The following is an 18,753-nucleotide window of genomic DNA, read 5'->3' as shown; positions in this document are numbered from 1 at the left end:
TAGCTGGGGTAGGAGAAGGACGGACGGGATGAACGGGAACCAGACAGGTCTTATGGCAGCCCTGTCCCCAGCGAAGGACTTCTCCGGTCTGCCAGTCAAGAACGGGTGCATGTTTCTGGAGCCAAGGTAGGCCTAGCAAGAGGGCGTGAGAGAGTCCAGGCAGAACATGGAAGGAGATACTTTCAGAATGCAGCATTCCCACCTGCAGAGTAATGGATTCGGTGATGAGTTGGATGGGGCGTGGTAAGAGCCCCCCATCCACGGCAGCAACAGACAAGGGTACAGCCAGAGGTTTGGTGGGGATGCGGTATTTCTCTACCAGGGACTGTGAAATAAGATTCCCGGCTGCTCCAGAGTCCAGTTGGGCAAGTTCGAAATAACGGTTCTCCCTGTAGACGATTGAAACTGACAACAGCAGGGATGGAGAGGATTTATTCTTGTCTAGGTGGACCTCTCTGAGCGAACCTAGACACAGGCGTTTCCCGACCTCTCCGGGCAGGCACGGATCCGGTGCTCCTTACTGCCACAGTAGAAGCAGGTCCCCTCGGCACGGCGTAAGTCCTGACGGGTCTTGACCATCTTGGTCTGGTCGACCTGCATAGGCTCAGGAGGGTGTACCTGGTTAGAGACAGAAGGAGTGACGGGTTTCTGAAAAGTAGGAGCTAGACGTGGTAACCTCCTCTCACGGGTGACCTCTCTGGCACGCTCCTGGAACCGTAGGTCAATCCGGGTGGCAAGAGTTATTAAGTCATCGAGAGTGGTAGGAATGTCCCGACCGGCAAGTTCATCTTTAATACGGCCGGACAGACCCTTCTGGAAGACGGAAACCAGAGCGTCGTTATCCCAGGCCAGCTCCGAGGCAAGGGTACGGAACCGTATGGCATATTGGCCCACGGTGAGACTTTCCTGACGAAGGCGTAGCAACGAAGATGCGGATGAGGTCTTCCGTCCGGGTTCGTCGAAGACTTTCCGGAAAGCCGTGAGAAAAGCAGGCAAGTTGGACACCAGGGGGTCTCCTCTCTCCCATAGAGGATTTAGCCAGGCCAGGGCCTCCCCGGTGAGATGGGACATGATGAATGCAATTTTGGCTCGGTCGGAGTTAAACTGGTGGGACAAAAGTTCAAAGTGCAGGGTGCACTGATTTATGAAGCCCCGAGCCTGGGCGGAGTCGCCTCCGAAGCGAGGAGGTGCAGAAAGCCGGGGTCCAGGGTAGGATACCATGGTATTAGTGGGCAGCGGAGCTGCCGGATTGCGAGACATGGCACTGGCGGAGGTTGCTGGTGGAGCAGTCAGAGTGTCCAGGCGAGTATTGACATTCCGCAGGTGACCCAGGATGGACTCCTGTTGGGACCTTTGACGGGACAGTTCATGACACAGGTCCGAGAGCGAGGGAGCTTGGGTGCCACCGGGTTCCATGGCCCGAGCAAACTGTAACGGGTCTGGGAGGCGGAACGTCAAAGCTACTATACAAGGGGGCGGTCCTTGTAAGGGAGCGGGTGGCGACCAGGCAGGCAGTCACAGCAGGTGACCGGGACAGTCTCTGGGTGTACGGGCAGGAGGTCACGGCAAGTGACCGGGACAGTCTCTGGAAGAACGGGCTGGAGATCACGGCAAGTGACCGGAGCAGTCTCTGGGTGAACGGGCTGGAGGTTACGGCAAGTGACCGGGGCAGTCTCTAGGTAAAGGGTAGGTACGACCTGTGATGGCTGAACCTCCAGGTAGGCTAGCAAGGCAGATGGAGGATGTGTGCTCCCAGGTGAGCAAGCGAGAGTCTCTGGAATAGCAGGTGGTCACAGCACGTGACGGCGAAGCCTCCAGGTAGGCAAGCAGGCAGGTAGCGGAGAAGCGCTCCCAGGTGAGCGGGCAAGAGTCTCTGGAATAGCTGGTGGTCACGGCACGTGACGGCGGAGCCTCCGGGCAGGCAAGCAGGCAGGCAGCAGAGAAGCGCTCCCAGGTGAGCGGGCAAGAGTCTCTGGAATAGCTGGTGGTCACAGCACGTGACGGCGGAGCCTCCGGGCAGGCAAGCAGGCAGGTAGCGGAGGAGCGCTCCCAGGTGAGCGGGCAAGATGGTCCATAGACAGACTGACAGGAGTAGAAAGGCAGACCGTCGGACCTCAGGCAAGCAGGCAGGTAGCTGATGTGCGCTCCCAGGTGAGCGGGCAAGCTGGTCCTTAGACAGACTGACAGGAGTTGTAAGGCAGACCGTCGGACCTCAGGCTAGCAAGCAGGTAGCAGGAATAACAGGCAGGAAACAGACAGCAAACTGGCAGGACTCTGGCAGGAATCAGGCAGGTAACTGGCAGGTAACTGGCAACGGGACCTGAGGGCTGAAGCAGAGTAGAACAGTGCAACAACATTGCTCGGGCAACTCCATTTTGGAGGAGGTGCCTTATATACGGTAAAGTCCTCCGACCATTGGCCGGGGACTCCTTAGGACGGCGCGCGTGGCCCCTTTAAGAGGGAGGGCACAGTGGCCGGGAAGGAGCGCGCGCTGCCAGCAGAGCGGGAGAGGGACGCCGGGCACGCAGCAGAGCGGTGAGGGGAACAGCGTCCCTGCCTAGCAGAGGGCAGGGACGCCGGCACTACACCGGCTTTTAAACAATCATGCACCCATTTCAGCCTTTTCCTCAGTCCCCAGACCGCTTTATAGGCTCCAGCAGACACTTACTCGGCTTACTCACATTTCCCATTGGCTTACATTGTACTCGTTATTCCTAGCGAGTAATCACAAGGAAACTCGAGGAGTGACGAGTAGCCCAAGTACCATCCGGCGAGTACCGAATAGTAACGAGTATACTCGCTCATCCCTACCGCCATCTCCTCGGCTAGAACGACAAACGCAGCCAGGCTCTCAGTGTTCCGCCCATTGGTCATAGAGTGCTAGGTGCCCTGGCTAGACGTTACGCAGCACAGGTGCAGGGGCAGCAGCCATCTTGGTTGTGGAAAGTCGCCGAGATGTGGCTGCGTGCGTGTCACGTGATGTCTCTCCGTCTGTGCCAGTGGGGAGTTTGCCGTCATCACTGTTAACCCCTTGGAGTCAGCCTTTCCAGTCAGAGCAGAGCAGCAGAGATCTGGTCCGGTGTGAGCAGATAAAGCTTCTTGTGTAATCATCAGAAATCTGTCGTGGGCAGGTGATGACATGACTGACGTGCAGGGACCTAAATAATGCCCCATACACCGCCAGCATAGAATGGGTTACTGATAGGATTCTGTAGAGGGGAGGAGCTAGAGGCAGAGCTCCTCCTCCTCCTATTGACATAGAATCTTATCAGCACCAACTGTCATCTCCTATCTCAGTAATGTAATAATCTGTCTTCACTGAATACAGATTTTATCAGAGAATTGAGAATTTTAAGAAGGAAAGATCAGTCCAGGAGGAGAAAGAAGCAGATTTCTCTCATAAGATATTAGTTGCTTATTTTCATGTGAACTATTGATTTATGAAATACAAATTGCTATGACTCCATAAATTCATGTATTTGGGGCTATGATTCATTTTTGCAATTGTAATTCATTACAAATTTTTCACCGTTGTCCTTTTCCAGGCTCTCGGTCTCCCTGCACATTCAACGCTGATGTGGTCTGATGTCAAAAATCAGCTGAAATGAGCTCAGAAAGAGACTGATAAGAGTCACAAACTCTCCTGTTACACTGTCAGAAGAGCTCACTGACATATTCTCAGTTAACTCATCCTGCAGCCAGCAGCAGACAGAACAAAAAGAACTTATAGAATTCTCAAAGTTAAACTGTTTTACTGAAACCCAACTGCAAAAATTATTTTTAGCCCAAATACTTGCATTTGATGGGAAGCTGTCAGCCGATTAATGGTACCCAAACCCCGGGCACCAAGAAGCAAAGCCTGGGGGCACGATTGCAGTCAGGTATATTTTCTCTTGCTATGAGACAGACCTATCAATCACCTGCAGTGGCGCTGGGAGAATCCACCAGGGGGCGGTGCTGGACTAGTTTAATCTCTCCCAATTGGCTCGGGCTAGCTCTTCTAAAGGAATCCACCAGGGGGCGGTGTTGGACTATTTTCATGTCTCCCTATAGGCTCCGACTAGCTCTTCAACGGAATCCACCAGGGGGCGGTGTTAGACTAGTTTCATGTCTCTCTATAGGCTCCGGCTAGTTCTTCTAACGGAATCCACCAGGGGGCGGTGTTGGACTAGTTTCATGTCTCTCTATAGGCTCTGGCTAGCTCTTCTAACAGAATCCACTAGGTGGCGGTGTTGGACTAGTTTTATGTCTCCCTATAGGCTCCGGCTAGCTCTGCTCCGGCTAGCTCTTCTAACGGAATCCACCAGGGGGCGGTGTTGGACTAGTTTCATGTCTCCCTATAGGCTCCGGCTAGCTCTTCTAACGGAATCCACCAGGGTGCGGTGTTGGACTAGTTTCATCTCTCCCTATAGGCTCTGGGTAGCTCTTCTAACGGAATCCACCGGGGGGGTGTTGGACTAGTATCAGGTATCCCTATAGGCTCTGGCTAGCTCTTCTAACGGAATCCACCAGGGGGCGGTGTTGGACTAGTTTCATGTCTCCCTATAGGCTCCGGCTAGCTCTTCTAACGGAATCCACCAGGGGGGGTGTTGGACAAGTATCAGGTATCCCTATAGGCTCCGGCTAGCTCTTGTAACGGAATCCACCAGGGGGCGGTGTTGGACTAGTTTCATGTCTCCCTATAGGCTCCGGCTAGCTCTTGTAACGGAATCCACCAGGGGGCGGTGTTGGACTAGTTTAATGTCTCCCTATAGGCTCCGGCTAGCTCTTCTAACGCAGCGTTTCAGAGAAATATATACAGGGCAATTGTAAAAGACTCATCGGGTTTCAAAGATTAGATTTCACGATGTATTACATGCAGGGGTGGATTAAGAGTAGCCAGGGCACTGGGCAGTTTAGAATGTCTGGGCCCCCCTCCCCCCGGTACCTGATGTATCACGTGACATGTCACATGATCCCTTTGATAAATCATGTGATAGTTTATGTGAGTAACACACAGGTGCTCTGGTGCAGATCTGTAAACAGAAAAAGATAGAGATAGCGGCGCGCAAATTTATCCCTTGCGTACAGCGCTCTGCATAACATAGTGCTAAACAAAATAGAGCAGGGTGGGAGATCAATTTTCCAAAGGGGCCACATGAGAAATCGTGACTGTTGTGGAGGCCGAACCAATAGGCTGAAATTAATTTTGCTTAATATTAATTATAATTATTTTTTCACATTAATTGTATGACTTAATATTGATCACAATAAAATATGCTGACATCCCCCTATATACAGTATGATACCTTACATACAATATGAGCTTCCACATAATCCCCCTATATACAGTATAAGCCGCACATAGCTCTCTATATACAGTATGAGGCCGCACGTAGCCATCTATATACAGCATGAGGCCACACGGAGCCATCTATATACAGAATGAGGCCGCACGTAGCTGTGGCACCCTGCTGTTCACAGGTACCACAGGACCCAGGGTGCATGGATGGACTTCTCCACAAGAGGCCCTCATTACATACAAACACCTCCACCCTTCCACCTCATACCACCAGAGGGAGCCCGCTGGGATATATATATTCAGGGTGGAGCCAGGCAGTTCAGTTAGTCAGAGTCAGAGAGTCTGAGAGCGTGCTGACGCTGAGAGCAGCGAAGACGCAGCACGTCTGCTGCTGAGTATTGAGGGCCCCGAGTGTGGCCGACGGCAAGGAGGAGAGGAAAGAGGAGTTGAAAGGGGGCAGAGGAGCATCATAAGGCTCACCCCGATATACAAACTGGACAACGGGTCCGCGCCTACAGGGTCCTTCATACCCAGTAGGGATAACCGGCATTCCAAGAGGACTACAAGTCCCTGGTCGACCTGAAGCTAGACCCATTACAGGACCAGGAACCATGAAGGCCCTGGCGACCAGGGATAGTGGTTGCCAGCAGAAGGTCCTACTACCGAGCGACAGGTGAAGGAACAGCACGACACATAAGCTAGGCCCATTTGCCGGCTGGCCAGGAGCATACAGCGAGGCAGACACGGACCAGTAGGCCTTATACCCGCTCACTGGGGAGAAGTCCTGAAGTGCACCCATCCTACTGAGTACCCTGGACTGTACCTGACATCCGCACCAGTAAAGGTATTGAAGCGCATCCCCTGTCTCTGTCAGTTACTCCTGCTGCGCCATCCACCTGCACTACAAGCCCCAGCATCACCACCCACCATCAAACTCCACACTGCCCCAGGGGCCCGCTCCACCTGTAGTGAGCAGAAACACCTCAGCTGCCATCCCAACACCCCCGGAGGTCTGAAGCAGCGCTGGTAATCATTACAAGGTACCACAGGTGGCGTCACAAACTGTTTATTTATTTTATCCAAATTCCAATCCCATTTTTCAAGAGTGACCCCAGGGTACGGGCCCAGGAGCCGACCACCGCAACATCCCCAAAGGCCCAGGTACCGAGTCGTCCCCATCCCCTGGGCGCAACATCACTCTTCCTGGCGTCACGAACAGGATTTCGTGCCCATTGCCACCGGATACTGTGCGCCTTAGAGAACTGTGTCGCATACCGTGGTGAAGTTTTCCCGCCAATTGCCGCTGTTTCCCGCCATTGTCTGCCATTTTCGAGTCGCCGCGCGGGAAGAAGAGGGGCGTAATCGTGGGAATCGGAGAGGCGTGACTGCTAGAAGCGAGCGAAGCTCAAGCTCCGCCTCGCGCTCTGATGCAGCACCAGGAAGCGTCAGGTCCAGGAAGGAGACCGTCATCTGCGGAGCTGCGGCCTACCCGATTAAAAAGCAGGAGGTAGGCTACGGTTCACTACGGGGGCGGAACCATGGCCGACGACTAGCAAGCCTCCGGAGCACCGGTTAACGCTCCTGATGCTCAACCTGCACCCGGCGCTGCACAGGCCGGAGCGGCCGCCCCATCAGCAGGGGTCATGACTCCGTCGATACCCATGGCCCTGCTGTATATCCCTGGAGAGAAATGGCTTCCCCAGTATGATGGCAAACCAGACACCCTGTCTGGGTTCAAGAGAAAAATATGCGATGTACTGGACATGTATTCTATGACTGGTAAGCAGAGAGCCGCTGCTGTGCTGGGAAAATTGACTGGTGCCGCAGAGCGGGAAATTGAACCCTGGCCAGCCGCAGACCAGGAATCAGTATCCATTATCTTTAAGAGACTGCAAACTGTCTTTGAAAACCGCACTGAGACAGATCTCCGGATGAGGTTCTACCACTGTGCCCGGAAACCTGAGGACAGTATCCAGGACTACGCCTGGTGCTTACAGGAAGCCCTGCGGGCCCTGAAACAGGTTAGTCCAGCCAGCATACAAGATGAGAATAAAATGCTGACGGAACAGTCCATCCGGGGGTTGAGGTCCCAGGAGGAGAGCAGAACTGTACGGTGGTGGGCTTTAGATCATCCAGACGCCACCTTTGACACCCTGAAGGACATGGCTATTAAGGGTCTACAGCCCCTGGAAACATCAGGGACTACTATCCAGCGTTACTAGGGTGGAGCCACCCCAGTGCCCGCAGCACCCACTGCTCCTTCATTTACGGCTGAAACAAAAATGCAAACAGTGCCCCCTAGCGAGCTGGACAGCCTGCGCTCTGAAGTGCGTCAGCTAAGTAAAACCCTGGCCACTTTCCTGAGCACCCTGCAGCTACAGACGGAGCCCGAGCCGGAAGGAAGGATCCTACTCGCCGACAGCCCTGAGGATATCCCCTGGATGAGGAGAAGGAGGACAACGCCACCCCGTGGGAGGACAACACCACCCCGCGGGAGGACCAACGACCAACGTCGCCATCCAGGAGACTTCATCTGCTACCGTTGCCACAAGGCAGGCCACACAGCACGGAACTGTCCTTTAAACGGGCAAACCCTGGGGCCGAGGGCCGACACCCAGGAGTAAATCAACCAGGTCCATCAAGCTGGTACCATCGGTTTGTAGGAGGAAGGCCTTTCCTTTCCATCATGCTGGACGGTATAGCAACACCTGCATTACTGGAAACCGGCTCACAGGTAATCATCATACCTGATGTCCTCTACAAAAGGTACTGGTCCGTAGATGAACTCCAGCCGCCAGCCCCGACCCTCTCTGTGTATGCCTCTAGCGGCCTTCCTCTTAACCTAGTAGGGGTTAAGGACGTGACAGTGAAGGTGGGGAGAGCGGAACTAAAGGACCAAGTACTGATTGTAGTGGAATCTAACCCTGGTGATACAGACTTGTTTATGATACTTGGTACAAATAATGTTGGTAACTGTTTGGGAGAAGTGTTGTTTTTACTCCAGCAGATTGCTGACACTGCCAAACCAGGGCAGAGGAAGGTGCTCCAGAGAGACATTCGAGCCCTCCTGTACCAGCAACAGGTAAAGTTAACAGGTGGTGAGAATGGTAATGTAGGGGTGACAGACCCGATACCCATTGCGATTCCCCCAATGAGTGAAATGCTGATTTGGTGTAGGGCAGCAATAGGTCTCAAGGGACAGAACTACCAGGCGGTAGTGGAGCCAATTAGCTCAGAGCACCGACCTACACTCTTATCTGCTAGAGGGGTAGTTGATGTACGCAATGGGAGGGTACCCATACGTCTCCTAAATTGTGGGGAGGAGGAAGTTAAATTACCAAGATACGCCACTGTTGCCAGATTGTATACTTTGAATAATGATGCCATACACACAGTGGAATCCTTGACCTCACCAGACACAAAGGAGGACAATGACTCCGAAGCTCAGCTGGAGGATTGGTGTCAACAGCTCCATGTTGGGACTGACGCCACTCCTGTCCATCAGAAACACGGTGTTTACAGAGTGGTTCAGGAATATGAACAAGTGTTTAGTAAGCACCCAGTTGATTTTGGTAGGGTTAAAGGGGTACAACACCACATACCCACCGGTAACCATCCACCCATCAAGGAGCGTTACCGACCCATACCACCAGCACATTATCAGAAAGCCAAGGAAATGTTACACAACATGAAAAAGGCAGGGGTAGTAAGGGATAGCTGTGGTCCTGAAATACCTGACGGTTTGCTGGATCACTACCCCGGAGGACACAGGACGACGTGGGCAGTTGCATACCGGTGATTGTAACCTGAGGAACTTAACAACTGTGAGTAAAACCTGAAGACTGCACCCCACTGTGTCCTTGAATAATTGCTGCGCCATCACCTGCATTACACTGCAACAACAACATCTACCTCCACAATTCATCTTCTACTGCCCTGGAGCTAAGCTCTGCCTGTTGAGAGCTGAACCAACACTGCTGCGTCACCATCAGCTCCAGAGGATCTGCACCGCAGCGGCGGCCCCGAATAGCCGCATACCACAGGTGGTGTCACGAACATTATCTCTATAAAAACTTTATTCCCCTTTTACTTTTCTTTAATCATTTAACCGCCCGGGGCCACAGACCGGGTCACTGCCACAGTGACATCCCCAGCACCGACCGGCCCGGTTACCGAGTACCCCACGGCCCCAGGGGGTGCGTCACAACCAGTCATCCTGTCCCTGCAGCTGAAAAACACCCCCATAGCATGATGATGCCACGACCATGTTTCACTGTTGGGATTGTATTGGGAAGGTGATGAGCAGTGCCTGGTTTTCTCCACACATACCGCTTAGAATTATCACCAAAAAGTTCTATCTTCATCTCATCAGACCAGAGAATCTTATTTCTCATAGTCTGGTAGTCCTTCATATGTTTTTGAGCAATTTCTATGCGGGCTTGCATATGTCTTGCACTGAGGAGAGGCTTCTGTCGGGCCACTCTGCCATAAAGGCCCGACTGGTGGAGGGCTGCAGTGATAGTTGACTTTGTAGAACTTTCTCCCATCCCTACTGCATCTTTGGAGCTCAGCCACAGTGATCTTGGGGTTCTTCTTCATCTCTCTCACCAAGGCTCTTCTCCCACGATTGCTCAGTTTGGCCGGACGGCCAGGTCTAGGAAGAGTTCTGGTGGTCCCAAACTTCTTCCATTTAAGGATTAAGGAGGCCACTGTGCTCTTAGGAACCTTGAGCGATGCAGAAATTCTTTTGTAACCTTGGCCAGATGTGTGCCTTGCCACAATTCTGTCTCTGAGCTCCCTGGGCAGTTCCTTTGTGCTCATGATTCTCATTTGGTCTGACATGCACTGTGAGCTGTGAGGCCTTTCCAAATCAAGTCCTATCAGTTTAGATTAATTAAACACAATTAAACACAGCTGGACTCCAATGAAGGAGTAGAATCATCTCATGGAGAATCACAAGGAAATGGACAGCATGTGACTTAAATATGAGTGTCTGAGCAAAGGGTCTGAATACTTATGACCATGTGACATTTCAGTTTTTCTTTTTTAATAAATTTGCAAAAAGTTCTATATTTCAGGTTTTTTTTCAGTTAAGATGGGGTGCAGAGTGTACTTTAATGAGAAAAAAATGAAATTTTTTAATTTACCAAGTGGCTGCAGTGAAACAAAGAGTGAAAAATTTAAAGGGGTCTGAATACTTTCCGTACCCACTGTAACAAAGTATTGAGATTAACTTTTGTAATTGCCCAAATACTTATTTTCCATCAAAATTTGAAAAAAAATTCTTTTAAAATCAGATAATGTGATTTTCAGGATTTGTTTTCTCATTTTGTCTCTCATAGTTGAGGTTTACCTATGATGTCAATTACAGGCCTCTCGTCTTTTTAAGTGGGAGAACTGGCTCAATTGGTGGCTGAATAAATACTTTTTTCCCCACTGTATGTATAGCGCAATCCTTAGTTACATAGTTTCCTCTTTTATTATGTAGAACGCCCTCCATTATTACGTACCATCCTCTCTAGTTATATATGGTGCTGTCTCTTATTATATTACTTCCTCTGCTGTTATATACAGTGCTGTCCCTTCCATAGTGTATTCTTGTTATTTTTGTCAGTCACAGCACCCTCTTTTACTACATAGTCGTCTCTTGTTAGACATAAAATGACTGCTGATGGAGCAGCCGGTGACCAGAAGATCAGCCCATCAGCTCCTCCATCAGAAAAGAAGCTTTCCCATACTGCATCAGCCATCATTGCATTATATATCTAACAAGAGAGGACCCTATGTAATAAAATACAGGGCACTATTCTGACAATACAGCATAAAATCTTAATTATGCCAGACATATTTCCTTTATTTTTATGCTGACTCTTTAATCTCTGTTCTTCTTTAGTTGAACACAGACTACTATTTGTATAACTCTGAATGTTATCTGCTCTTTGATTCTGAAACAATGATGTATATTTACAAGAGCCCTTGTGATACCAACTATGTAAATAGATTATCTCAAACAATGATAGGTGAGCCCAGCAACTTTACCTCTGACATGTGATATGCACACTTAGCTTTGGGGGAGGAGGGTGAAAGCAGTTCTGCCAATCAGGGGGCTGAGCCCAGGGAAGCAGAAGGAACATGTGTTTTTGCAAGAGTCAGACTTGAACCCAGAGAAGAAGAAAGGAGATGTGCTTCTGATACAGTGTGAGTCTTAGGACAGAGATTCAGAAAGACTTAACAAGGAGAATGAGGAACATCCTTGAGGAAAGTAGATGAATTCCATGGTATACAAAGAGACACGGATTTGTATTCTACATTCTAGCCTAAGGGTACTGGCCCTGACTGAAAAGATTTGGATCTGCTCCACTGACCATCAGAGAGACCATGGATACTTTTGGGGACACCAGGAGAGGACGAAGAAGTCACCTGGCCCCATGGATATGTTGTTTCGGGGTTGATAGGAGGGACCCACCGGTCGCCAGGCTCCATGGAAACTCTTGAAGAGGCCAGATTTGGACCTTCAGGTCTCCTGGTCTTGTACCTCAATGGACTGCCATCTTCCTAGGCTTGCCGCTACCTCCTCTCTGTGGGGGCCCGCCAGAAGCGGGGGGGCCACTGGTTGAAGTAGTAGGCCCTGGAAGTCTCCAAAGTCACAGCAGTTCTATCCCAGGTGGGCCAGCGGAAGAGTGGAACTGTGTAATGTTGTACCATCTTGGGCATTTGCTGGGACTGTTCTGTGTGTTTATTGTCCGCTTTGTGGTTCAATAAAGTATTGCCACACTGGTATAACCTCACCCTTCGTTGTCTGATTAGCGTTACGCCCACGGAAGACCCCGGGTCTTCACAACTATATTATTCGATATGTAAGGGACGGAGCTGTACATAAGAAGAGAGAACACTGTGTAATAAGGAACAGTACTATACATAATAAAGGAGACAATATAAGATCTATAATATAACGGGGGATGTGTGTTTCTGTCTGAAGCATTTATAGACTTACAGCGAAGGGAAAAACGCGATCAAAACTACTCAGCAGGTGATTTAATCATAAAATATAACTTTTATTAAATATATAATTAAGAGAAAAGTACACCAAAGAATATGGCAGAGACAGTGCAAGACATACATATCTAAAATACCATCATACTCAATGGACACAGAGGTCCACGATTGAGATACCCACAAGGTCTATAATACTAGACCCTAATGCACCTAATCAACTGATCTCTAATATGTATGGCCCAGGTAGTGTATATCTAGTGATCAAAAACTCATTCAGCCTAGCTGTATGGCAGTATAAAAGTGTAGATGACCACTTAGTATAATGCTAAAATATACCTGGGCTGAGGGCTGACTGAGGGGATGCTCTCACGTGGACGCGTGGTCCACGTGAGAGCATCCCCTCAGTCAGCCCTAAGCCCAGGTATATTTTAGCATTATACTAAGTGGTCATCTACACTTTTATACTGCCATACAGCTAGGCTGAATGAGTTTTTGATCACTAGATATACACTACCTGGGCCATACATATTAGAGATCAGTTGATTAGGTGCATTAGGGTCTAGTATTATAGACCTTGTGGGTATCTCAATCGTGGACCTCTGTGTCCATTGTGTATGATGGTATTTTAGATTTGTATGTCTTGCACTGTCTCTGCCATATTCTTTGGTGTACTTTTCTCTTAATTATATATTTAATAAAAGTTATATTTTATGATTAAATTACCTGCTGAGTAGTTTTGATCGCGTTTTTCCCTTCGCTGTATATCTATGATTAGCGATTTGTCTACAGTAATGGCATTAGGTGCTAGCTATGGAGCTTTAACTACTATTTAACATGCACCTGTTGAGAAACTTTGACTGTAGAATTTATAGACTGTGCATGCGTGACGCGCAGTCTGGCTCCAGACATATGCAGGCATCCAGCCGTTACAGGTAAGAGGAGTGTGTATGGCGCCGGAGATCGCAGTATACGTAGACACTGAACGCATACCGCTATCTCCGGTGCCATACTTAGATACTTACCTGACCGGGAGGAGCGTTGCCGTGGCACCTCTCTTCACCGGAGACCAGGGCAGGAGTGAGGCGTTGGATCGGCGCATGCGCATAGAGCTATCCGGCGCCATTTTACTGAAGACACATTTGGTGCGGCGCCGAACTCCTCCCCAGGCCTCCGGCAGAACAGGACACAGCAGCGCTGGAGCACAGGGAAGAAAGGTGAATATATGTGTTTATTTTTTTGTATGTGTGTACAGCATGAAAGAGATGACTGGCCACACATACCAGGATTGGGGGGTGAGGGAGCCACACATACCAGGATTGGGGGGTGAGGGGACCACTCATACCAGGATTGGGGGGTGAGGGGTTCCACACATACCGGGAATGGGGGTTGAGGGGACTATGCATACCAGGATGAGGGGTGCCATGCATACCGGGATAAGGATGAGAGGTGCTATGCATACCGGAATTGGGGGTGAGGGGTGCCATGCATACCTGGATTGGGGGTGAGGGGTGCCATGCATACCGGGATTGGGGGTGAGGGGTGCCACGCATACCAGGATTGGGGGTGAGGAGTACCACGCATACCGGGATTGGGGGTGAGGGGTGCCATGCATTCCAGGATAGGGATGAGGGGTGCCACGCATTCCAGGATTTGGGAAGAGGGGTGCCACGCATTCCAGGATTTGGGATGAGGGGTGCCATGCATACCAGGATTGGGGGTGACGGGTGCCATGCATACCAGGATTGGGGGTGACGGGTGTCATGCATACCAGGATAGGATGGTGGAGACAGGATGGGGGCAGCGCAAATACCAGGAGGGGGGCAGCACATACCAGCATGGGAGACCATATACCAATAAAAATGCTCACCACCCGGGCGTAGAACAGGTTCACCATAAAAGGAAAGGGGCCCAGACACATTTCTTGCACAGGGGCCCCAAGCTGACAGTGTCCGCCCCTGCCGAGAGGCTTGAGGGTAAATCTGAGCCCTATACTTTTCTCAGATGACAACACTTTCTGTGATGAATTTGAAAAAAACGTGAATAAATGCTCATTGGATTTGATCTTATTGACTATTGAACAACTGCAAAAATCTATTTCTGAGCCAAAGACTCATATTGATGCTGTTGAATCACAACTGAACACCTGTATAAAGCCGGAGGAGTTCTCCGCAATTAAAGAGTCATTGGACAATATTCTTATGAACCATCGGAAAGAATTGCAGGAGAGAAAACAACAAAAATTTGCCAGAGACACTGAAGATTACTTGTTAAATAAAGTGTACAGATGGCGTGATCCGTCCAGCAGGACAGCGAATCCCAGACAGTGTTTTGGGAATGGATATCGATCGTCAGACTCTAGCAGCGACCTCTCTGGGTCCTGGACGAATCAACGCCATACTTTTTTTCAGAAATGCAAAGGACGTAACCAAGTAAGAAAAAGAGATGAGCAGGACATCACCATCGGCGCAACTAAACCGCCAATGCAGACGCAGACTCAGGTACAAATGACTCCCTTGTAATCCATATTTCTTCAAAGATATTGACGGCGATACAAATGCATGTGTTGCAGAAAGGACTCTCTTTTAGTATTATGTCTAATCTTAATACATTCCAACTTGAGTTGGACATGCAGAGATTTTTCCGGAATATTAGGATAAAAGCGCATTTTTATGTGGTGTCTGCCCCTCATGCTGCTTTAACTGTGCAACAATCTGAATGTGTTCACCTATCTGACTAAGGTCTATGATTAAAAAGCAACTTTGCTCCAACTAAAAGCTATCACCCGGTGGAAACATACATTAATTTTGTTATGAGGGATGTGGAAAAATTGATTCAGGGTACAGGATCTGCTGGCTTTACTCTGAGGGGTAATCTACATATGTCAGAGAAAAAAGATTTGACTTAATTGATGGTAGATAAATCTATCGAAATAAAGCCTGAGGAAAAGGTGGAACGATTGTTATAATAGACCGATTGTTATAATAGACCGATCACAGTATTAAAAAGAAATTTTAAGACAATTGTCAGATATGGATACATATGTCCCCCTAAATCATAATCCACTTGCAGATATACAAAAGAAAATTTCTATAATAATAGAGAAACATAAAAATTTGAGAACCATTGATGACAAACTGGCTCGATATTCAATAAAAGACGATCCTCTCACACCTTTGTTTTATATAGTACCAAAGGTATATAAAACCCTCATAGATCCACCGGGGAGACCGATAGTGGCATTGACTAATTCTGTATTATTGCCACTATCAATAACCCTAGAGAAAATTCTAGCACCTTTGATTAAAAAAACAAGAGCTTTTTTTGTTAGATACCAACAATTTCTTGAATAAAAGGTATGAACCACTGAGGTCTCTTAAATCTAAATATTTTTGAATAAAATGAAATGAATTGATAACATCACTCTGAACACCATCTTGGTTACTATAGATGTAGCGAGTCTTTACACCTCAATAGAACATTCAAAAGGACTTGAGGCATTGAACTGGATACTAAACCAGAACAGCTTCCCACAATCGCAAACTTGATCTGGTTATGGATCTTCTCACATTGGTTTTATGCCTCTTTCACACGTCAGTATCTCCTGTACAAGTGGTGACAGCTTCCACACATTCCGGAGACATTGACATACACAGACCCATTGAAATGAATGGGTCTGTGAACATCTCAGTGTGTTTTCACGGACCATGTGTCCGTGTGCTCCACGCGGAGACAAGTACATTTTTTTTGCAGATACATGGTCCGCAAAACGTACCACACGGATGACATCCGTGTGTCAGCCGTGTGGCATCCAGCGTCTGGGAATGGCGCTGTTCCCAAGTGCCAGTGCTGAACGCCTCCTTCATCATTGTTCCCTGTCGGCACTGCCATCAGCACCAGCAGGGACCATGATGAGGGTAGTGGTAGTCTGCTCCCGATGTCCCCATTGTTAAAATAAAAATAAAATAATAAAATCCATATACTCACCTCTCCTAGGTGTCTCTGCTGTAATCCATGCGACCGCTGCTGCTGAGGAGCCGGGGATAATGAGTGGCTTCGGAGCTACAGCTCAGGAGCGGTGTCCTGTCACTCACTGAGCGCAGCTCCAGAGTGGCTCATCCTCCCCGGCAGCAGCGATCGCATAGATTACAGCGGGGACACTTAGGAGAGGTGAGTACATGGATTTTATTATTTTATTCTTATTTTAACAGGTGGGGACATCGGGAGTTGACTACCACTACCCTCATCAGAGTCCCTGTTGGAGCTGATCGCAGCGCCGGCAGGGAACGATGATGAGTGCAGTGTTCAGCACCGGCGCTTATGAACAGCTCTACCTGTAGCGCTAATTCCCAGGCACCGTCCGCATGATCCTGATGCAAATGCAACACGTAAAACACACAGGCACACGGGACACGGATATCTATGGTAACGGTTTTCCAGTACCGGAGATATACGGAAGTGTGAAACCGGATTTAAATGAAAACTATTTTCTCTTCCAGGACAGATATTATAGCCAGAAGAGGGGTTCGGCAATGGAAGCGAATGTGGCCCCCCCATACGCAAATGCATACATGGCTTTCTTAGAAAATGAATTTTTCTTTGATCATATGTTATTTCACAACCATGTTAGAACATGGTACAGATTTATTGAGGATATCATTTGCGTATGGGAGGGGCCACTCGAGTCGCTTCTAACCTTTTTTGATGTCATGAACAGTATTTGGCCTGAAGTTAAATTTACAATGTCACACAGTTTCCAGGAAATTAATTTTCTGAATACTATGTTAATTATAAACACAAGAGGAGTCTTTGACATTGGTCTTTTTAGGAAGGATACAGACAAAAATAGTATCTTACATTTTGAAAGTGCACATGCCTATACGCTAAAAAGAGCGATTCCTAAATCATCGTTCAAGAGAATTAGGAGAATTGTATCAGAACCATCTGTGTGTGAGGATAGATTGAGAGAAATGAAGACCAATTTTTGGAAGAGGGGTTATCCCTTACATTTGTTAAATAAAGCTGGGAGAGACTCATTAGAGATAATTAAACCTTTGGGAGAAAACCAAATGAGAATCCCCTTTGTCAGAGAATATCACCCACCAACCTGAAAGTTGATCAATTAATAAGCAAACACTGGCATACCTTACATCTAGCCTACACAGATATACTTGAGTTTAAAGACTTTCCATTGATTTCTAATAAGAGGTTACCCAACAATAAAAACAAATTAGTCCGTGCAGATATGGATAATGAAATCAAGATGTCAAAACAGACTTTTATATCGGCTGAAAGGAATGGAACATATCCCTGTCTGCACTGCGCACAATGTGGCAATGTGACTAGAGGAGAAACCTTTACCCACCCACGGAGGGGACAGTCCTATATGGATATTTTACATGTATGTCCAGTAATGCAATATATTTAATTATCTGTCCTTGCGGATACATTTAAGTTGGGGAGACAATGCAGCAAGTGGACACACGTTTCAATAGACAAAAATCGAAAATTTGATATGGACATATGTTACTGCCTCTTCCACAACACTTCAAGGATAATAATCACACAATTGCACAACTAAAATATCAGGTGATTGAAGAAGTAACTTACTCCGGGAGATGGGGTTATATTAAAAAAGCTCTCCTTAAGAGAAAGGCATTCTGGATCAACAAATTAAAATATCCTATCCCCCAACGGATTGAATGAAGAGTATGACATAAATCGGATTATACAAGATTACACTGTGTGCAGAATTATTAGGCAAATGAGTATTTTGATCACTTCAATACTTTTTATACATGTTGTCCTACTCCAAGCTGCATAGGCTTGAGAGCCAACTACCAATTAAGTTAATCTCGTGATGTGCATCTCTGTAATGAGGAGGGGTGTTGACTAATGACATCAACACCCTGTATATGGTGTGCTTAATTATTAGGCAACTTCCTTTCCTTTGGCAAAATGGGTCAGAAGAGAGATTTGACGGGATCTGAAAAGTCCAAAATTGTGAGATGTCTAGCAGAGGGATGCAGCAGTCTTGTAATTTCCAAACTTTTGAAGCGTGATCACCGAACAATCAAGCATTTCATGGCAAATAGCCAACAGGGTCGCAAGAAGGGTGTTGGCCAAAAAAGGCGCAAAATTACTGCCCATGAATTGAGGAAAATCAAGCGTGAAGCTGCCAAGATGCCATTCGCCACCAGTTTTGCCATATTTCAGAGCTGCAACGTTACTGGAGTATCAAAAAGCACAAGGTGTGCAATACTCAGGGACATGGCCAAGGTAAGGAAGGCTGATAAACGACCACCTTTGAACAAGAAACATAAGATAAAACGTCAAGAATGGGCCAAGAAATATCTTAAGACTGATTTTTCAAAGGTTTTATGGACTGATGAAATGAGAGTGACTCTTGACGGGCCAGATGGATGGGCCAGAGGCTGGATCAGTAAATGGTAGAGAGCTCCACTCCGACTCAGACACCA

Source organism: Phyllobates terribilis, unplaced genomic scaffold (assembly GCF_046119375.1).
Source record: "Phyllobates terribilis strain yellow unplaced genomic scaffold, ASM4611937v1 Scaffold_2__4_contigs__length_985480577, whole genome shotgun sequence".
NCBI classification, from domain to species: Eukaryota; Metazoa; Chordata; class Amphibia; order Anura; family Dendrobatidae; genus Phyllobates; species Phyllobates terribilis.
This window is presented reverse-complemented; position numbering follows the sequence as displayed.